The sequence below is a fragment of the Primulina tabacum genome, chromosome 13, assembly GCF_025594145.1.
Source record: "Primulina tabacum isolate GXHZ01 chromosome 13, ASM2559414v2, whole genome shotgun sequence".
Taxonomy (NCBI): domain Eukaryota; kingdom Viridiplantae; phylum Streptophyta; class Magnoliopsida; order Lamiales; family Gesneriaceae; genus Primulina; species Primulina tabacum.
Window position 1 is genome coordinate 7,507,459 of NC_134562.1, and position 23,837 is coordinate 7,531,295.

The 23,837-nt window shown below is 36.2% G+C and overlaps 1 pseudogene; it reads left to right on the plus strand.

The window, feature by feature from the left end:
• The first annotated feature begins 8,718 nt into the window (after window positions 1-8,718).
• On the plus strand, window positions 8,719-21,795 carry LOC142522591 (ubiquitin-fold modifier-conjugating enzyme 1-like; annotated as a pseudogene).
• The last annotated feature ends 2,042 nt before the right edge of the window (window positions 21,796-23,837 follow it).

Here is a 23,837-nt window from a genome sequence, read left to right on the forward strand (position 1 = left end):
GGGTGAGTGTTTTGGAAAACACTCATGCAAGTGGGGGTCGATCGATTCCAAAGATACATATAGAACTTAGTTTTCTTAAAACGTTCTTTCAACAGACTTTCAAAACTTAATATTCTTAGCTTACCAGGACAGAGGCAAATCGAATAACTAACAGAATTCATAGATGATTCAGAACAATTCAGAAACCGATTACTCAATTCAGAACAGAACATATCAGAACAGACAGAACACTGTTATTCATCTCATTTCCATGGTCAAATTGTCCCCAATATGTTAGTCCTCTAAGGGGTGAGGCCAGAACATGGTTTTATACCCACCAATGGGGGCCAGAACAGAACATGGTTTTATACCCACCAATGGGGCCCAGAACAGAACATGGTTTTATACCCACCAATGGGGGCCAGACAGAATTACAATTCTCGTCCCATTTCAAATCAATTCGTAACAGTGCAAACAGAATTCAGAAGTAACAGACAGAACTTTTCAGATATTCAGATTTCAGAGTTTTCATACTGACACAGCAGAATCAAGAAATTCGAAGCACAGACGAGAACACATAATCGATCGAAATTTTAAAATACAACATGCTGATTTTTCGAAAATAAGGACACACCCACATGTATGTCATGTTATTGATATCAAGGTTTAAAAATACAAACGAAGTACATAACAAAAGCCCACTTACTATGTGTAGTTCTTTGTACGAAACTTCCTTTTAAAAATTCGGCAGCACCTCGACGCAACTTTGGAAAATGCAGTCTTCAATCACACAGCACCTCGACGCAACTTTGGAAAATGCAGTCTTCAATCACACAGCACCTCGACGTAGAAATTCCGCTCTGGACTGTACGAGCTTTCCTTTTTTCTTTTCCTTGCTTGAATCGGCCGAAGGCTTGAAGGTGAGGAGAGGGCCGAAATTTTGTAGCTTTTTGAGGGACTATTTGAAGTGCATTTGGCATGAGGATTGTGGTGCTATTTATACAGAAATGCTAGCCCTTTCATATAGCCCTTGGTCGACCACTTGGGCTCCAAGAAAAGGTTTAATTGTGTTTCAATTCTCCATGCATTCCTCAAGTTCAAGGCTATCCATAATTGTGGTCCAAAATCCATGCACCCTTAATTGTCATCTTGATTTTCTAAAGGGTCATTCCTTGCATCAATAATGTGTCCTAACCCTTAGCTTAATCCCTTAGCTCCTTTATGGGTTTACTTAAAAGTCTTTTCTTGCATATTTAATTTGTTCAAACCTTTAGCTTAACTTTTAGCTCCCTTTTTGGCCTTGTTAGGACAAGCTTGGTTGAGCTTCTTCGAGCTGAAGGTTCGCGTTCTTGAGCTGGGGTTTCACTCCTCTCGTGAAAATTCTTCGATGGATATGGTTATTTGCAGCTTGGCATCCCGATGAACTATTCCCCGAGCTTAGAGGCTACTTTCTTGAGTTAAATTTGTTGAAAACTTGATTTGCTTCGGGTCGAAATTTCCGAGTTCTCACACATATACTTAAAACATTGTTGACGCCATTTTAAAAATAAACCAACCAACTATATTAAAAATTCAAAGGAAATAGTTTTGTTGGAAGCATTTCATGTTCGCAATCTTGATTTTGATGTTAACAAAACTTGTTATTTTGTTACTAATGATGCTACCTAAGTGCGCAGGAATCTGGACTGACGAAGATTCGAATTGATCAGTTATCAAGTCATAAATGACGCTATCGAGGCATAAACTGAAAGCGCCAACTGATCGCATAAACTGAATCAGTTCAACTGATATATCAAAGATCAGTTCAACTGATTGTCCATCTGATAGGCAGTTCAGCAGACGACCTTTAGAAGCCCAGCCAGCTGCTGAAGAGCTCAACTGATGAAGAGTCCAGCTAACCAGTTCAACTGAAGCAATGAAATTAGTTCAGCTGACGAGCCAATTGATTTCACTGAACCAGTTCAAGATCAGCTCAACTGACCAGTTCAGAACATCAGTTAGGAATCAATCAGTTTACAGAACACGACAAGCTTATTCAATGGAATCCAACTGTGCACACTGAGGAAAAATTATTGTACAATCAAAGGTACAATAATGGACGTTGCAGCAAAGCTTAAAAAACAAAAGTTCCAGCATAGATGTCGGAAAAGTCGAGACACGAATCTCAAGGAACACATTCAAGCTACAACGGATACAATTATTGAGCTCACTGTACGATCAGTTCCACGCCTATAAAAAGATGATCAGTGAAAACCAAGAAGAAATAGAAAAAGAAGAGTGTGGAAAAACAATAGAAAGGGCACGCTTATTGCATATCAGCTTACAAGAAGCAAACAGCCGGAGAGAACACTTCATCGTGTTATCAGCTTAGACTAGAAGCACAATTCCCTCAATGTGTGAGAACACTTGCGTGTTGTAATAAAAGAATCAGTTCTCACACACACACACCACCACTCAAATATAGTCTTGCACAAAGACAATAAACTTGTGTATGTAGTCTTTGACATGTAGACGTTAAACAAGTGTTGTCTGGAAAGTGCTGCTTTCAGTCTAGTCTAGGAGATCAGTTAGACAGATGAATAAGTCCTAAGCTGAGTGGGTTTGTAGATATCATTGTATAGATCAAAGTCTTCTAGTATATCTTATCCGATCAGGTAGAAGGGGTGATGTAGGAGCAGTTGAAGTCTCCGAACATACATAAGCATATCTTGTGTATTTAATTGTTTAACTATTGTTTTCAAACTGATTTGATACGTTAGAGCATCCGTCAGTTTAGTTTTCACAATAATTGAACTGATATATGTCACAACTTATTCCTTTTATTTTCAGTTATTCAGTTACACATGATATAAAATATATCAGTATTTCTTAACGAAAAATTTTTTTGAGTGTTTTTCGCTTGATTTAAAATCAAACTCAATTTAATTCATCGATTTAAACATTCTTAGAACACGAGCTATTGCAGCTCTTGGAAAATATTGTGTTTGAAGCACCTCAAGGTGTCTAGCACACGATCCTTCAAGTTTAAAACATCAAAATCATCGAACGTTCGCCAACCCTAACATAGAAATACTCCAAAACAAAGCTAACTCTAACAACCTCTCAAAAGCCACTCAAAAGAATAATAGAAGTCGTAAAAATCTTTAACATAAACTTAAAATCATAACTGCGGAAAAACTAGCGCTGGTCCTCGGGTTATGTGCACCTTCAGTCCAGTAAGATCAACCATCAAGACCCTCAACAACATCAACATCATGCTCACCTGCATCAATCACACCTAGTGAGTTTCATGACTCAGCAAACCATAACCATAATACCAAGTAATACGTATACAATCACATACAACAGTGAAAATAATTTTACTTAAAATAACATTTAATAAACATGCATAAATTTAAACATTTTTCATATCATCACATACATATTAATTTTCATCATAAACATATATGTTTTCCGTTCGTTGAATTCAGATCGTTAATTGTGACTTTTGTATTAGCTGAAGGTCGATGGATCCATCTATGTATTACCACAGTACTGGATGGCGGGGACATCAGCAACACTCTCATCCATCAACTGAGCATTGGCCTTACATATCATCATAATCGTATCATCGTATTAGTCACAATTATTTCACTTCCTTCAAAATTTCATATTTTCATCACTTTATAAAATTAAAGCACGCATAAATCATTTTCTTTTAATCAAACATGCAACATATCTTTTAGCATTAACGTTTCATCATAAAATTCCATAAATATTTAAAATAATCATATTAACATTTTTTACAGCATTCCGGGCACTTCTATGAAGTTTACTATTTTTCAGGTGTAAAATGATCGTTTTACCCCTAGACGTAAAATTCCTCGATTTGGACTTTTTCTTACTTTCATTGACTCTAGACCATCCCAAATAATTATTTAAGCTTAAATTTAATTTTTCATATTTTTATTTAGCTTAAATTCGAGGTTTTCTATTTATTTCTAATTATTAATTAGTAGGGTGTTTAATTCCCGAATTAATTCAAACTTTATAAATAAATTTCCAAATTTTAAACATAGACTTTTTATATTTAAGTTAGTCTCGCGAACCATGATTCGCCCCCCGTGACCCATGGTTCAATCCCTTAGCCAAAGAAAACACTAAAACTGAACCCTAACCCTTTCCCTCAAGCCATCTCTCGTTTCCCTCGAGCCGCACCCGAGCCACCCTGATCCAACCCCTTCCCAGACCATCTATGTACCCTAATGACCAGCCATGACCCCATGAACCAGCCCCTAACCTGCTGCAATCCTCCTGCACGTAAGAAGAAGCTGCGAGTCTCTTTCAAACATGCGTCCAAGACTCCTAACTCCACCAGGACTCCTCGCCCAGGCCACCACCTGAGCCCTCACCCTCTGGACCAACCCTGGACCTCTCTGTGACCTAGCCTAGACCATCCTTGACCACCCTGGCCGAGCCAACCCTTCACACATAGCAGCCTCTCTCGTTTTGGCTCGGGAAGAGTCCTAGCTTGCTTGGACTCCTTCGCAGCCGCTGTGCTCGAGTCCTAGCATGGCTAGGACTCTTCCTCAGCCTCAACCAAGACTGGCCCGAGCCCTGGTCAAGCCATGCGTGGTTAAACCCTTATGATCGAACCCTTGCTTAAACGTGCAGTCAATTTGTTCCCGCTTTGTCCCTAACATGTGCAACCTCTACCGTGCTTCATGTGGCCCTTAAAACTCGTGTAAAAACGTGGCTCTATGATCCTATAACATGGCAGCCCCTTTACGCAAACATATATCAAGTTTTGGAACGTTAAATCATATATTAATCACATGGATATGCATAAAAACGAAAATAATAAATGGGAATCATGTTTTTCATGCAAAAGTAATTCAAAACAATATATGGTGTGATAGATGGGAAAAAAGGTGTATGGTGTACCTTTGCGTATATTACGGACGACAATACGTTGAGATACGAAGAACGGCCACGAACGGAGGACCCTTGCTGATTTCTTTCAAGAAAATGTGCCCTCCCTTGGCTGATGTTCTCGTGTGTGATGTGTTTGAGGGGTGCTAGAAGCCTTGTGTCTGTTGTGTGTGAGTTGGTCGTGTATATGAGGGTTTAGGGGTGGGGTTATGAGCTTTAAATAATGGTTAATTGGTAAGTGTACAAGCCTAGGCCCATTAACATGGTACAATAGGCCCATTAAGCCCATAAGTGTATTTTAAAATTATTTTGTTTAGGAAAGTTCGTGAAAATATTAGCCGAGTTATCGAAAAGTTCATATTTTCGTCGAAATTCGAATAGCGTTAAAAATTACGTCTCGGCGTATAAAATCACCTCAAAACTCCTTATTTTCGAAAATATCATAAAGAATCAACCTTATTTTAAATAATTAAAAATAATTATTTAATAAAAATATTTTTCAATTTTCAGCCTTCGGTCTCCATTCCTCGATCGCATCTCGTATAACCTTTTAAAAATATAGTTTTATGCATTCAAGTAGAAAACGACTTCATAACCGTATAAAAGTATCAAACATAATTAATTTAAGCCATTGAAATCATTTAATTAGCTATTATCCATTTTTCTTAGATTTGCATTCAGTTAGATTACGTCGTCTTATTTTTGGACCTTATATGGTTATTTTTCATGAGCACTCATTGTTTTGTTCAGCAACTAGTAAGCACGAGATAAGTTAAGATTACCTTTGAAATACACGTTAACGATATTGCTGCTGCAGGAGCACGTTTGATGCATGAAATGTGGATAATGTCTTTTCTAATATGTCTTGATCAGTGACTTTCTCTCCACAAAGTATCAGTGTGGAACTAGTCTTGAATAGTGCAGAGTTATAATCACTTACAGACTTAAAATATTGTAAGCGTAGATACATCCATTCATATCGGGCTCTTGGGAGAACAATATTTTTCTGATTGTCAAATCTATCTTTTAGATTTTTCCAAGCTCTCTCGGCTCTTCACAGTAAGATATTCCATTTTCAACCCATCATTGAGGTGATGACAAAAAAAATGTGTGTCTTTGCACCGTCCTGCTGGGAAATTTCATTTCCTTCTTTGATTGTATCCCCTAAATTCATAGAAATAAGGTGGATCTCGGCATCCAAATCCATGATAAATAATTTTTTCCAGTCAAGTCAAGTACTTCAAATTCAAGTTTGGTGATATTCATCATTGCAACGTGAAAAAAAGAAAAAAATTATATAATTAGAATTATAACAAAACATATTAGAATTGTAAGATTTATAGAGTAAAATTGTATTACTATCATTGAAATTAAATATTAAACATAAATAATAAATTATTTTATCTAACCATCATCTAGTCATCATTTGTGCATAAAAAAACATAAATAAAGATGATATCATGTAGTCTATCGAATTCCGACAAATAAATTACCTTGTTCGCCAAGTAAGCTATTAATATAGGAACCAATCAATTTCAAATTTCAAAGTGAAGAAAAGACATATATAAAAAATTAGTAAAAATTGTTTATATCAATAATAGTATTGTGATTGGACTCAAAATTTGTCATAAATCCATCAATTACTTGTATTCACATAATATTTTAGCGACTAGTTAAATTATCAAAATTTAAATAATTTAAATCCTAAACAAGCAAGCCAATATATGGTAAGAAAATTTGAATCAAAACAACAATATATTTATAATTTATATTGAATCAATATTTTTCAAGATTATTGTTGAAACATATAACATTTATGTAAATTCTTCAGGAATATTATAATGTTATATTTTATATCAATATTATTCATAGATATTGATAGATTTTTATGATCTTAGATCAAATTCTTCGAGAATATTGATAAATCTTATATATTTATATCTTATTCATAGACCTATCAATATTATCAACATAAAGTTGTGTTGTGCTATTTCAGGAGCATTAATATAAAATTAAAAGTTGTGCTTTTTCAGGAGCATCAATATAAACATATAAATTTGTACTACTTTCGCGAGCATCGATATTAAATCTAAATATTGTGCTTCTTCGAGAGCATCCATACAAGACTAAGAATAAATTATTTATGAATTTTACCTTGAACAGCACTCGTGCTGATGACGTGTTATGAATAGTGAAAATTATAAAGAAAAGAAAATGAATTTGAATGCTTTGTTTATTATTTGAGACATCTATTTATAGATAACATTTATAAAGTTTGAATAGTTGATAATATGATAAAACCAAATCTAATCTAAATAATCATCTACAATACTTTATATATACCAAAAGAGTCGGTATATTATGAGACGATCTCACAAATCTTTATCTGTGAGACGAGTCAACCATACCGATATTCAAAATAAAATGTAATACTCTTAGTATGAAAAGTAATACTCTTTCATGGATTACCCAAATAATATATTCGTCTTGCAAAATACGATCCGTGAGACCGTTTCACATAAATTGTTGTGATACCAAAAAATTAAAAAGCTGAAGTTACATCCGAAGTGATTTAACTGACACTAAGGGGGGTGCATTCAATATAGGAGATTTACTGAATTTTAATTACTTTTGTAGATTTTAAAAAGTCTAGATGTATTCAATTAAGACTTTATGTATTCAATTAAGACTTTTACATACTCAATAGAAGTATAGTGGTATTCAAAATAGAATTTCATAGAGTTTTAAAAAGTCAAGTGATATTCAACATTGACTTTTAAAAACTTTATAAAAGTTTATAGGTATTCAAATTTTTCATAGACTTTTAATAACTTCATGAAATTCATTAACATACAAATATTAAAGCCTAAGGTACAATTATAAACTGTAAAAAAATTGTATTTGGTTCAACCCAAAGATTTGGTTGGATTTTTAAAACTTCCAACTCATACACAAGCTATTTATTTTTCTCTATGTCGTTTCACATCACCTTTCTTCTTATCTTCTCTCATCTCATCTATCTCTATCACTCTCTCAAATTTTCGAAGTGTATCTCTACATATATTTTCATCTTTCTTTTTCAAAATTTTCATTTTTTGGCTGATTGTTCATTTAATAATTTTTTATTTTAATATCACAAGAAATTTTGAATTCTAAAATTGATTTGTGATTTTTAATTTATAATTTATATAAATTAATATAATATTCAATAATAATAAAAATGATAAAAAAAAATGTTGCTTAATTCTTAATTAATGAATAGTCTCGTAGCAACCATGATTTTTTAAATTTATTTTAGCATTTTGAATTAAAATGTAAGCTATGATATTTTTATACAAAATTATATTCACACAATACTAAATAATATTCTTTTCACATGTATATTATCAATTTAAAAATAAGGTTACAGATTAATCAATTAACGCATTTTAAAAAATTTACATACATGCATACAAACCCACATATATTATACACATGTAAGGATTAAATGATTAAAATTTTAAATAAATAAATGTATTTATTAATATAAATATTGAAAAATAATTTCAAACTGAATATGTTACATATATCAAATAATTATTGGTTCAAAAAAATTAATAAAAAAATAATATATTATGATTAAGTACAAATTTTATAAAATTTTATGAAAAAAGTGCACAAAAGTCTATAAAATTTTGTAAAAAAATCTATATAAATTCACGTAAATTTGTTTATAAAACTTTGAGATTATGTAAAAGTTAATAAAAATCTATTAAATCAATAAAAATTTATTATTTGAAAAAATAATTAAAAATCTTCAAAGTTCTCAGTTGAAACTTGTGAGGTTATACAGCTTAAATTTCGTCGAACCAACGCAGCTCCTGTGAACTCCGCCGTCTCTCTCCTAAGAAAAATGGAGGGATGGGACCCAACAACGAAATCAGCACTAACCCAGATCCCTCTACTCTCCGTTAAAGCGGGCCCACGTGACGGCTGGCGCGTGGACGCAGCGGCTGAAGGAGGAATACAAGGCGCTGATTGCATACACCTCGATGAACAAATCCAAGGACAACGATTGGTTCCGGATATCCGCCGCCAATTCTGAAGGAACTCGGTGGACGGGAAAATGTTGGTATATCCACAATCTTCTTAAATATGAGTTCGATTTGCAGTTCGAAATTCCGGTCACGTATCCTGCTACCGCGCCTGAAATCGAATTGCCTCAGCTCGATGGGAAAACGCAGAAGGTTATTTATTTATTTATTTATTTATTTTATTTATCAGTTTTATGATTTCCGTAATTCAAATTTGTTGTCTGATGGGTTCAATTGGAACCAAATCACATCATGGATATTACAGTCTCGAATTTCGAGGGTTCTATTCCTTTGTGCTCTATTCTGTTTGAGTCCCAGTATAAATTTATTATGTAGGGGAATTTGAGATCTTTGTCTCGTATTCATGTCTCGTTGCGATTTTGATGCTTCTATGTTGTCAAAATTTATATTGGTTTTCTCCCATAAGGCTTCATACCGGGGAAATCTAGAGATGGGGTTTGAACAATTGTCAATAATATAGTTAGTGGTCACAATTATGTAGGGGAATTTGAGATCTTTGTCTCGTATTCATGTCTCGTTGCGATTTTGATGCTTCTATGTTGTCAAAATTTATATTGGTTTTCTCCCATAAGGCTTCATACCGGGGAAATCTAGAGATGAGGTTTGAACAATTGTCAATAATATAGTTAGTGGTCACAATATATGTAGGTTTAAAGGTGGGAGAATGGAAGCAGTTTGTACTGAGACAATGTCGTGTTGCCTTCTGAAGGTGGGCATGTTATATAACTCGCATCCATATCGGCTTTAAAAGAGCGCTCCTTCTTATAGTCGCTGTCGGCTGCAGTACGATTTGTCGGTTGGTAGCTGCGCTTTAACTGATGATGTGTCAATCTGATTATCAGTTGACCATATAGCCGATCAGTTGAACTGACTATATCACCGATAAGTTCCAACTGATAGTTCAGTTATCTTTATAGATTCAGTTAGCTTAAATCTGTTCGATTGCTCCAATTATTTAACTCAATAATTATCAATTTGGTCAACTTCAGTTTAAGTAGTTTCAGTTCGAATTAGTTCAGTTGAGCCGATCAGTTCTGAAACCTTTCAAAACTTGCAATAAGACCTAACTGAACTGACTGTTCTTCACTTCTTAGCTCTTTTGTCAGCAGATCCTTGATCAGTTGATTGACTAGGTCTTTTCTTTGACTTATCTGATTGTTCTTCTTCCCTCTTTTTGTCAACACCAACAAGGTTAGAAAGAAGGCGGACTTCTGAGTTGACTTGAGATATGACTTTTAACATCTGTTCATGCATCAAATCCATCCGCTTTGACATACTTGTGTGCACGAAGTCAATTCGGTTGATAAGCATGTCCTGAGTCTGGAAAAGAGCTGGAACTGTCACTTGGTCCTTCTTTAGTTGATCTACAACGAGAAATAATGCAGTGATATCCTTGGTAACCTGCTTGAGGTTTTTCATGGTATTCACCTTGAGGGAATCAAATTTGACCGTGTGCATGTAGACTGGATTGAATACCTTCGATCATGATATTAGTATCAATGCGTATTTCAGGAGACAAGATTTCAGATGTGGCAGGTGCTTTGCCCCCGTCCGTTTCACTGAAAATCACCATGGCTAGACGATGTGATTCAGTCTCAGTTTGTTGTTCTGGTTGATAAAACACTGTTCAAATTTTCAATGAAAAATCATACTTTACTCGTACAAATTTATGTTGATGACATTATCTTTGGATTAACTAACCTCAAATTATGCGAGAAATTTACTAAGATGGTGCAAGATAAATTCGAGATGAGTATGAAGGGTGAACTGACATTCTTTCTTGGTCTGCAAGTGAAACAATTGAAAACTGGTACATTTATCAGTCAAACCAAATACACGAAGGAACTGCTTAAGAAGTTTGACATGAAAACATGTTCAGGTGCAAATACTCCAATGAGCCCATCAATTAAATTAGATAAAGATGAAGGGAGAATATAAGTTGAGATGACACTTTACAGAGGTTTAATAGATTCTTTACTTTACCTAACTGTTAGCCGTCCTGATATTGTGTTTGTTGTCTGCATGTGTACTAGATTTCAAGCAAATCCTAAACAATCGCATTTTTCAGCTGCCAAACGCATATTGAAATATCTTATAGGCACACAAAATGTGGGCTTATGGTATGCTAATAACTCATCTTTCAATTTAATTGGCTATTTAGATGCAGATTATGCAGGATGTAAACACAATAGAAAAAGCACTAGTGGATCATGTCAGTTTCTGGGAGACAGACTGATTTCCTGCTTCAGCAAGAATCAAACATCCATAGCAACTTCCACAATTGAAGCAGGATATCTAGCTGCTGCGCCCAACTGCTCTGGATTCAGCAATAACTGAGAGATTATGGTGTCATCGCAGAGGATTCACCAATATTTTGTGACAACACTAGCACAATTGTGATTACATACAATCTAGTTCTTCACTCCAGGACAAAGCATATCGGTGTCGGACATCACCTCATCAGAGATCATGCTCTCAAGAAGGAGATCAGACTGGGATATATTTCAACTGAACAATAGGCAGCAGACATATTCGCGAAGCCACTACCTGAGACTAAGTTTTCTTATTTCCGAAATATTTTTGGATTAATTGATTTATCTTAAGTTTTTAATTTTTTAACATTTTTATATGTTGAATTATTTATTTCCAGGATTAAGTGCAGTAATTAATAAAGCATAAAAGGAAACCAACATTAAACATGATAAAAATTTTATTGATAAAGTTGAGCTTTTACAATGGAGATTTCCCTATATAATGCCTCCCTCCGTCTGGTCAGCCAGACGCTTAACGCGCCGGTGGTGGTCTTCAAGAAGTCCTATGAGAAGATCCTGCTCAGAACCTTCTACTCCTTGAGGAGCATCAAAGATCACCTTCATCCTTGAAGATGTCAGCAATATGAGCGACGCAGAGACGCTGCTGATACTTGTTTTCCTTCATCATGGAAGGACTGCAGATCTTGGAGCTTGCTCCAGGTAGACAACGTCTTTTCCAAGACGCTGTCCTCCATCTTCAGCTTCATCGCAGCCACTGCTTGAACTCTTTTGCTGTGTCTGGTTGTTGTGAACTGCTCACCTTGTCCATTTGTTACTGCTTTGATGGTGTATTATTTGCTGAAATGTTCAATGATTTTGTGACTAACTAGTTTGTTCTTATTTATAGACTCGAACCATACAAAGGGACGCAATCATTACTTTTGACAGGAGGATATGAAGAGATCTCTGTCAGCCATCGATGGTTCATTCTCCGAGGATTAGATCATTTAACCTTATTTAATATTTAATGCATGTATTTGGGGGGAATGTCGAACTATAGTTATTTAACTGATAGGACAATTATCAGTTAGTCTTGAACTGAACTGACTTAGTTTTTCAACTGATCGTTCAGTTCTCAACCCAACTGATCTCATCATATATGTTAACTGATTATCGATTCAGTTGAGAGTCCACAATAAGTTTTGTGACTTTCAAATTACTTCATTAATTATGTTATTCATTGAATATTAATTGGAAATTTGATTACAATTAGTTCAATCGACTCAATTTCTATATTTACATATGAAGTAAACGTTATTTATTCAAATCAATCTCGGACTGTCACGTGTCCAAAATTTGAACAGTCACAAACATAAATATTCGTACCGCCTTCATTCAGTTCACTACACTCTATTCCAAACTCTCAAGCACTCAAACACTCAGAGCATTCTTTTTGCAGAAAATCTAAGCTAATGGCAAGCCAAACCCCAGCCTTCTTTCTCAACACAATGGCCATCAACTTCGACTCCGTCCTATCTGTCTCAGATGAAGCTGTTAGAAGCGTATTTCTGAAGCTCGAAGCGGCTGGTCTGAAGAAATTTTTGGGAATCGCAACATAAGTCATTTATCCTAAGGAGATTCAAGAAGTTTATGTCAATAAGATTTCTGATGATGACAAGATTATCATGACCGTCAACAATCAAGTGCTAATTGTGGACGAAAAATCCTTCAGCAACCTATTCCAACTCCCAACTGAAGGTCTGTCTCGCTTCTCTGAGGTTTCAATAGCTGATATTGAAGAGATGCAGACTCTGTTATCTGCTGATGGGAATAAAATCAAAGTGTCTGATCCCAAGAAGGAACTGAAGCCAAAGATCCAACTGCTGGCTGATATTATTGCAAAGAGCGTTCTTGCAAAGGCAGGTTCATTCGCTGCCCTCACTTTTGAAAAATTTCACATCATGACTGCGATAATGAAGGACACAAGATTGAACTGGTCAACCATAATTTTCAATATCCTGAAGAACATGGTTCGATCGTCCAAGCAGTCGAATGGTTTCGCTCTGCACCTCAGCTATTTGCTGAAAAGCTCTGGTCTCATTGATGACTCAACTGAAAAGTCATCCAAGTTCAAGGTGTTCAATGCCAAAAATGTTCAGCCACCGAGAACCAAGCTGGACATCTCCCCTGAAAAATTTATTAAGATCAAACAAGAGATTGAGATGATGGCCGCTTTCAAATCTATGAAGAAAGCCAGAACCAAGGACGCGGTTAAGAAACTGACAATCAAGAGGAAAATGATTGTCAGTGAAAATGATTCGGAGAAGTCACCATCTCCGAAGATTTTGAAGAAGCCACGGTCTCAGAAGACAAAACCAACTGCTTCTGGAGTCATTCCAGCTGATAGACTGATGTCTACTGGGGCTGAGGCACCCATTCAGTCAGTTCCAGTTGCACCATCAGCTGAAGAAGCTCAACTAAAGAAGCAAGCTGATAATCCAATAAAGCTTGTCACCGAATCTGGTGAAAAGTTAAAGATTATTGGATTCCACGCACCTCATATCTCTGTCACCAGACCAACTGTTCTACCAATTGCTCTACCGAAAGGTGTGGTGATCAGAGAAAAGGTATATTCAACCATTACAGGGCTGACCATCTCTCACGTCCTAACTGACCCAAAAGTCAAGGGCAAGATGATTGAAGAGCCCAGGCCAACCAACCCAATTCAGACTCACATTGATCTCATTTGGAGTGAGATAAATGAGTTTGCTGAGTCTAAGTTGGAAGATTTTGATGAATGGGTCAAGTTTCGAACTGTAGTGTATGCCAGACGATTGAGGAAGAAATCAGTTTTAGGGAAATTCATTGCCCTGGAAACAAATGTTTTGAAGACAATTCAGGTCGTCACTATTGCTCAAGCAATGGAGATGAGGACTTATTTAGCTGACTAAAGTAACAACTCAGTTGAAACTGAACTACAATCCAATCAGTCCGACTCCTTGTAATTTCCAGCAGCTGGACTCAGAGCTAATATCTTTGCAAATGAGGATTAAAGTATGAGAAATGGATCAACAATTATACATACCAATTGATTCCCAAAGTCCAACATCAGCAGAGCAAGCTCAGCCAACTGGAGTTTAGTCAGAACCATTCAAAGAATCAGTTGCTAAACAAGAATCAGTTGCTCAACGAGTTTCTAAGCAAGCAACTGAATCTGCTCCTGAGCTGATTCAACCATCATCACTCTCTGCAACCTCATCATCTCCACCAGCTGGACAACCTCTATACACGGATGCTGAGTTGTCATTGGCTAACGTTGACGAACTCATCCAATCACTTGCCACTGACATCCAGCCGAACTTCGAGCCAGCTGAAAAAGATGTATGCCAAAGCTTAACGGAACAACTAGCCTTGTAGGCTATGTTGAAAGAAATTGAAGATATGGTTCAGTCAATTGTTATGACTGAACAACAACAACAAACTGATGCGGCCCAGTTGCACTTTGAACAGGTAGATGATATGCAAAAGCCAACTGATGTGCCGTCAAGCTCAACTGCCCCTCAGCTAAATACCTTTGTTCCGGACATTCAGCAGGAGGCAGTTGAAGATTTCATTACTGAAATGGAATAACAGGCTGCGACTGAATCCCAAGCCCTAGCAATGGTGACTTTCAGCAGAAGGGCAAAGGCAAAACACCCGAAATATCTGAAGCCTTATCTCCTGAAGTACTCATTGATACTGATATCATGATCGAAGGTATTCAGTCCAGTCTACACCACTTGACAACAACAGTCTCTTAAATCAAATCGACTCAGCTGATGCACACGCTCAAATTTGATTCCCTCGAGGAGAATACCATGAAAAACCTCAAGCAGGTTACCAAGGATATCACTGCATTATTTCTCCTTGTAGATCCACTAAAGAAGGACCGAGTGACAGTTCCAGCTCTTTTTCAGACTCAGGACATGCTTATCAACCGAATTGACTTCGTGCACACAAGTATGTCAAAGCGGATGGATTTGATGCAGGAGCAGATGCTGAATGCCATATCTCAAGTCAGCTCTGAAGTCCGCCTTCTTTCTAACCTTGTTGGTGTTGACAAAAAGGGGAAGAAGAGCAATCAGATAAGTAAAAAAAAAAGACCTAGTCAATCAATTGATCAAGGACCTGCTGACAAAAGAGCTAAAAAGTGAAGAGCAGTCAGTTCAGTTAGGTCTTATTGTATTTGTACGAATCTGTACAATCGAAGATTATTTTATCTACAATGAGGTTATCAGTTATTGAATTCTATGTTTTGTCAAACACCAAAAAGAGAGAAATTGTTAGAATCAGAATTTCGGAGTTTGAAAAATAAAGTTTTTGAAGGTTGCAGAACTGATTGGCTCAACTGAATTAATTCGAACCTAAACTACCTAAACTGAAGTTGCCCTAACTGATAATTAATGAGTTAAATAATCGAAGGCAATCGAACTAATCTAAGCTAACTGAATCTGTAAAAATAATTGAACTATCAGTTGTAACTGATCGGTGATTCATTCAGTTCAACTGATCGGCTATATGGTCAACTGATAATCAGTTTGATACGTCATCAGTTAAAGCGCAGCTACCAACTGACAAATCGTATGCAGAAGACTGCGACTATCCGAAGGAGCGTCACATAGCAGACTGCCACAGTATACTATTGTCAGAAAAACGTTGACATATTCAGAAAGGACAAATCAACAGACATGAGTCATTTAATGCATTCAATGTTATCGTTGGAAGCGAAGCCTATAAATAGCCGAGGAGTTCAGCTGAGACAAGAACGTTTCGCACGATTACTCTGATTGACTTTTGAATTCAGTTATACACGTTCAGTCAAGATATTCAAATAGAAAAACTCACACTTCACATAAACATTCATAGCTTTCAGGCTATCATCTGAGCTAAATTACTAGCACCTTACATTGTTGTATTCGATCTTCTAAGATCCGTTGTGCTAAGAAAGAAAATCAGTTGTGTACTGATAAATTGTAAAAAGAACTAAGAGTTTCAGTTTGGCAGTGTTTAAGTCCAAACTGAAGTGGGTTATTACAACTTCTGTAATTAATCAAAGTCTTTTAGTGGAAAACCTATCTTTGTGATAGAAGGGGTGACGTAGGAGCATTTGAAGCCTTCCGAACATCTATAAAATCTTTTTGTTCATTATTTTAGTTATTCATTAAGTATTTATTCAATCTATCAGTTGGTTTATTCCCGCACTTATACTAGTTAACTGACTGATATCGACACCAAGATCGTTGGGATCAGTTTGTAAACTGATTCACCATTATCGAAAAGAGTCAATATCTCAAAGTGTTTATTCAACCCCTCCTTCTAAACACTTAGGACCCTTCAAACTGATCCTAACATGTTGTGTACTAGTGTTAACGAAGGAATGTTTTCCACTTTGTAGACTAGTGTTTTGGATTGGGCTCTTGTGCTGCGCGTAGGTCGTCTTCACATTCTAGTTTTTTTTCTTTCAAAAAATCTTATTCTCTTTCACTTATTATATATAGTTTAGTGCAATGTTAAGTTTTTGTTTTTCCCCTCTTTTTGGTTTGATCTTGCTTTTGCAGCTAGAAAGTTTAATATCTTTGGTTTTTGTTTACCATTTTTTAAAAAATAAATTACCTAAACATTGTTGTGGTTAAAACGTTAATTTTCATTTTATTTTTGTATTATATAGATGTACAGAGGAGGAAAAATATGCCTGACAGTGCATTTCAAGCCGCTTTGGGCAAAAAATTGGTATTTGTTAATCATTTTCTATTTGCTTTTCTTGATAACGTTTGGGATTAAATTGTAAAAATTAAATTTCATTAAATTGGTTAGCATTTCTGATGCTGATATTGTTTGAAAGGTCATGAAGATACTAAACTATAGAATAGTAGAGGCTAACTAGCGTGCTTTTTATGCCATGTAGTGGAAACAAATGATGAAATTGGTGACTGCCAATTTGATGTTCATAGATACAATAACTTGAATTTAATGTTATGTGGTGGTTAATATGCATTTTAGGCATAGTGAAGATAAAAAGTCATGTCTTGCCTTTATAATTTTCTTTGTTTGTCTACTACAAATGAGGAATTTGGTTCCTCAGTTGAGGATGGCTGAGAAAATGATCTACTCTTGAAAGCAAGCAAAGGGGAACTTTGAATAGATTAGTTCCTTGGCCCTAAATTTGAAACACTAATCCGTTAAATTAGTGTTTTAGTATAGTGAGTAGTGATCAGTACATTTGCAGCCCCTAGAATTGGTTGTGACAACTGAATTTTAAAATTGAAAGTTTTCTATTCTGTCAGTAACTGGAACTACAAACAAATGTGGCTGTATGAAAGCATTGGTGAATCAGTTAACTCCATTTACTCCACTATTTAAAATGTGCAAATGGCATCCCCTTCTTTAATCAAACCTCCTTTGGTTTTCTCTCCCTCGGTCTCTTACAGGATTCACTGACGCAACATCAATTTAGGATTAAATGAAACAATCGAGTCAATGCTTAGAGGTCGACATCGACTAAGAAGAGTTTTGGATAGAAAATGTGTTGGTGGTGAGTCTAAGCCGGATATGAAGGATGTGTTGAAGTAAAGGTTAGGAATGTAGAACAGTAGAAGTATTCTAGATCATCGGAGAAAAAGTTGCAATTACAGACAAGAAATCCAGGACTAACCCAATAATGTTTTAGGCATCACACTCAAGGATGGTTTGCATTGCAAGTCCTATTAAAATTCAATTCTGTGGAAAAAATCATCGTACTAATCACACTGTCAAATCCAGAAATATCATGTCTTGTTGGCCATAAGATATTTCCTAGACCGCTTAGAAAGACTGTCTAAAGTTAACTTCGAAGGTAATTGTTGCAACTACAGTGAAGAAAACACTAGGAAAGGTAATTTGGTGAGTATTAACTCAATATACTGAATGGAAAATGAAAGATAAATCCCAGATAATATTGTCTGTACAACTCTAGCTCGTGCGTGCTCACTTGATTAAAGGAAAAGGTGTAACCAACTCTGCACAGGATCATGCTCCCTAATATATTCTACCCTTTCTCAGGTATGTGTGTGTCCTCTCTTTCTTCTAGTATAAACTAACTTTATAGTGGACTTTTTTCTTGCTATGTGACTCTCCCCATCTTGGCCCACAACAGTAATTACCAACTATTTACAAATTGATGTTTGTGTGATCGTCTTCGAACTTCTTATGTACTGCATTATTAACTGCTCAATGAAATGTTGAAATTTTTGTATTCCTGTTTGTGAAAATACTAAATAGATGCTTCGAGATGATCGTTGAGGATACGGTAAGGCCAACCCCAAATAGCATGCTACACACCTAATAGGCTAATATATAACATATTCAGAGTACAAGGGTCCATTTAGATTGTTGGACAGTTAAAGAGGTAACTGGTAAGTGGGAAACATAATAAAAGGGGTTACGTTTATGGGAATGATTATTAAGATATTCTGTTACTAGAGTATTCTAGCTTGGCTGTAGGGCAACTGGGCAAGAGATTAGTCATATCATGCTCGTAGTTAAATGTTATTCTTAGTAGGGGTTTCTTCAAGTTGACTCTTCTTTTATTATCATCATAATTATATAAAGCAGTCCTTGGTATTTTAGTTGTGGTTGTAACGTTGATAAATGGGCTACTTTGTTGTCACCTTTCATAATCGCGCGTCATTACGTTTCCATTGGGTGTTTTGATTTTCCACTCCATCCATTAGATTTGATCGTGACAGATTATTGTTCTTTTCATGTAACTTGTTCCAACTTGCGAAAAATGATATCGGAAACAATGTTAGATATCTCTGTTTGTATGTCGATGAAATTTAGTAAATCTTTTTATTACCATCATAAATAGAAAGAAATGACAAGAAACAAAAATTATTAGAAATGACAAACTCTGTCATCAGGTTTTTTGCTGCCTACATGAGTTCCAAATGTAAGTTATACATAATTTTCTGAAGTAAAAAACAATATAGGTCCAATATATGGTTGTGAGGCTATCACTAGTTAATTCTAAATTTGTAGTTTCAGAGAATTAGAGGACAACTCTTGTATGTCCTGAAATGTAACAAAATATACTGGTCTTAATTATCCTTTTGGTGGTGGGAATTGCGATACTTATTAAATGCCTTGGCGGCAAAGTATAAAGTTTACCCCTTTTTTCAACTGATAAACCGTGTGTTATGTGGAGTTATTATTATTTACAAATTCTTAGCCCCGATTTATTCTTTCCGGACTTCATTTCATTACAAGTTGGGTATTCATATCTATTATGGGGCATAGCCTAAAAACATAATTCATTTTGTTTTGTTTTGTTTTTTTTTTTTTAATGAATTGAATCCATTAAAATAGGTAAAAAGTTAGTAATACAGATACACTGGGCATCCCCAGGAGATAGACTAAATACCAATCACAAACATATCATACATCCATCAGAACCACTAACACATATATCAACTTACATCAACACATTTGTCGCTTCTGGAACACAACGGTATGTATGAATCTTAATCTTCATGAAAATGGCATCCGAAGATTCCAAATCTAGTTAACTGTTGCAGATAGTGCTGTGATTCTCATCTTCGCTAAAGTGGATGTCCCTTTGTAGTTGTTTCGGAAGGCTGTAAGTATTGAATTCGGAGTCGCCATGTTCTTCCTCATGTCAAGCCAATTGCGCACATTATTCCAAATAATCTTCGAAATTTTGCAAGAGAAGAATAAGTGATGTACCGTTTCAAGATCATCCTTGCAAAGAACACAGCTACGATCTGGAAGAAAGCCCATTCTATCCCGTGTCATAAGCTTCGAGTGGGCAACCAACCAAAGAACAAATCGATGTTTCGGTAGGATGCAACTCTTAGCCAACAGTGGTTTCCACGGCCACACACCTTTTGAGCGCACAAAGTAGTGATATGCTCTTGAGAGGCCCCCACTCTGACCAAACCAACTTCGAAGTCGAGCAATGGCAGCATCTTTGCCACCCTCAATTCTAACGATGTCATTTCTAATGCTCAAAATGTTCTTGATTAATGGTGAGTCATCATGCTTCCCACTCCAATTCCACACACCACCGAAACAACTGTAAACATGATTAACCCATCTAATCCACAAACTCTGCTTCTCCGAATGGATGTTCCACAATGTTTTAGCAAGCAATGCACGGTTCCAAGCCTTCAAATCTTTCAAACCCAATCCCCCATCCTCGAGTGGCTTACATAACATAGACCATGCAATGGGCGGATGTTTTGTGGGCCAAACAAATTTGCGACAAATAGAGTGTATAGAATTTATCATACAACTTGGGATAGGTAAAATGGACAGCCAGAAGCATTCAATACCTTGTATAACCGATCTGATCAACTCAATTTTCCCTGCATAAGATAATGAGTTTCTTGGCCATGAACTCACCTTCCTAGTTACGTTGTCAATAAGATCAGTATAGTCTGCTGCACATAATCTCTTCGCCGCAATTGGTATCCCAAGATATCGGAAAGGTAGTGTCCCAATCGAGAAGCCCGTGATGTTCAAGATATCTTGCTTGTTATACTCATCAATGCTAGCCATAAAGATGTTAGATTTCAAGGAATTCATGCGAAGACCAGCCATGTTACCAAACTGATGTAGGCATTGCATAATCATCGATACACTATGTCTATCCCCATACGAGAATAAAAGCAAATCATCAGCATATGCTAAATGAGTTAATCTTAGGTTGGCACATTTTGGATGAAAGGTGAAGCTTGTGAACCGAGACATTCGTTTCAGCATTCTAGATAGAACTTCAATACATAAAGTAAACAGAAGAGGAGATAATGGGTCACCTTGTCGAAGTCCACGCCTACCTTGGAAGTGCCCATGATAGTGCCCATTAATCACAATAGAATACGACGTCGTTGTGACGCACTCCATAATCCAATCAACAAATCTGCAAGGGAACTTCAAAGATAACAAAACATCGTGTAGGAAACCCCAGTCAACTGTGTCATAAGCCTTTTCCATGATTGACAATGTACTGGCTAGGTTCATCATACAACTTTTTAAGTGATCACTAGTAAGGTCTTTCTGGCCATGTCCACTTTGTTCCTCATTCACATCGATTATAATTGGGAAAATAGTCTTTTACATGTCCATCATTGGTTAACATGTTACGAAGATTTTTGTTTTTAGTTGCAATTCTAACCCCATGTCTTGTGTTTTGCTAGTCCTAGGTTTGGCTTAGCTCACGCCCTTTGTTTGGGTCTTGCACCGTGGCTTGCAGCAGAAATTCCGATTCTTGTTGATTCTGGAATGATCAAGCACAAAGACGATGCAGCGTCATCCAATGAAACATCCTGATCATTGTCTTGGAGAGGCGATATGATAATAAGACTATTTCAAATATTTTGCTTATGATACTTTAAACTAGGCCACATTGCATTTGGCAACAAAGTGAGGTGTATGCTTGTAACGTACCGTACTTTTAAACTACTTGAAATTTGCGGAAAATAAAAATTTTCTTAAATATGAAATAAACTTTCAAATTGCGATCATCCATAATCCGTTCTAAAAAAAATAACAGCAACCAAACGTTCGAAATTAAAAATTTTACTAAAGCATTTGATTAGGCATCATGACATTAACATAAAATCAGAGTATTTGAAACTTTCATAAATTCTTAAAAATATGGCGGTCCTCTGGTTTAGCCTCCCGCACAGTCCAAGCCAGCTCATTAGTCCTCACCCCTCGTCTCCTCAAATGAATCCTCACCTGCATCGATCAAGTCTAGTGAGTCTAAAGACTCAACATGTATAAACTGGGAGTAACGAGTAATATGTAATAAAATCACATGCAACTTTAAAATAGAGCGTACGTACTTGAAACTTGAATTTGCATACTTAAAAGCCTGAACGTAACATATTTGAAACTTGTGCATACATACATAAACATAGACGTGCAATCATCATAAGACTTTTCTTAAACATACTTGCATACTTGTACATACTTGAACATTCATAAACTTCATCATTTTGCGCAGAGGCATGTTTAAAAGCAAGTGACCCATACATAAATACGCCTGATCAGACTAAACCACAGTACTGGACTGATAGGGAAGATCCACTGTCACATACATGAGATCCCCGTTCATGCTTTAACGGGTGGATTGGTCACCGTTCATGCTTTAACGCTTCCCAATCCTGATCTAAACCCGTTCATGATTTAACGGGGTGGAGAGGTCCTCGGCCACGTTCACCGACTTCCAAACTCATTCATAATTTGTTCACGAGACATTTAGCATACCTCAAAAACTTAAAATATTTTCTTTTGCTCGTCGAACATACTTACTTGGCGTTGAGGGCTTCGTTAGATCTCGCTTGGGGCCGCTGCTGCAACATACTAACATGAGTTCAAACACTTATCTTTCATAGCTTAGACGTAGGTACTCGTGCTCACCACGAAGTAAATAAATAGCTTATGACATTCTAAATCTCTCGGGACTTTACCTCGTTTAATAATCGTACTAAGCCATGATATAGAACCCCAAAATAAATCCTATATTTTTACATAAATAAATTTTAACCATCGTACTAAACCATGATATAGAACCCGAATCAAATCTAAAAAAATAAAAAAAAAATTTAATTTTTTTTAAAAGAGTGTTTACACGGACCCCATGTAGGTGTCCGTATACGGGTCCGGGTAGGCACAAAAATTTTGTATTTTTGAAGGAAAAAAGACACGGACTCCGTGTCCAGGTCCGGGACGGGGTCCGAGTACATGCTGGACATGAAAATTCACTAATTTAATGATTCATTCTTCCAACCCAAGCCTAAGGACCATGAATCAACACCTCAAGACTTATCCTAGGTTGCTATTACCTTGATTCAAATCCGTACAAACATCCCAAACATCCCCAACCATCGACAAGCAACTTCAATACCACAATAACCCGTAATTCGACATCGTTTCGCTTCCTACGACTTCTATTACATCCCAAGCCAATCCCGACCCAAACGAACCACCAAATAACACCTAAACACATCCCATAACATATCTAAATGCAGTAACACAAGCTCGGCGGTGCCCAATAAAGCCTACAACTCAAACTTCAAAACATGATGAACATCATTTTCATAAGATCGCAGGTTTGAGCAGTCACACAAAAACAACCATAACTCACTCGTTTCTTGTCCAAAAATTACGAATTTTATATCAAATCGAAGATATCAAAAAGATCTACGTTTTTTATGTTGAACATAATTTCAGAAAACAAACCGAAATTACACAGGAACCTAAATGACAGCAAAAACTTCTTTTGAGATCTAAAATGTTTCAGAAATCGATTCAATGCATAATCGCTCAAACTTTGCTCATAATAATCAAACTTTCACGCATAACATATATCTAAATATCTAATATGACAAGATCGATGCATAAAATGAAAGAATATACATGCCTTTGATCTTTGAAACTCATGATACGGTGAATATCGAAGCGACACGGTGCGGGAAATGATCCGGGCGACTTGAGGCACGATTTGTGGTGCTAAATCAACGAAGGATTATTGAAAGAAATTTGGAGAGTAAGATGGTGA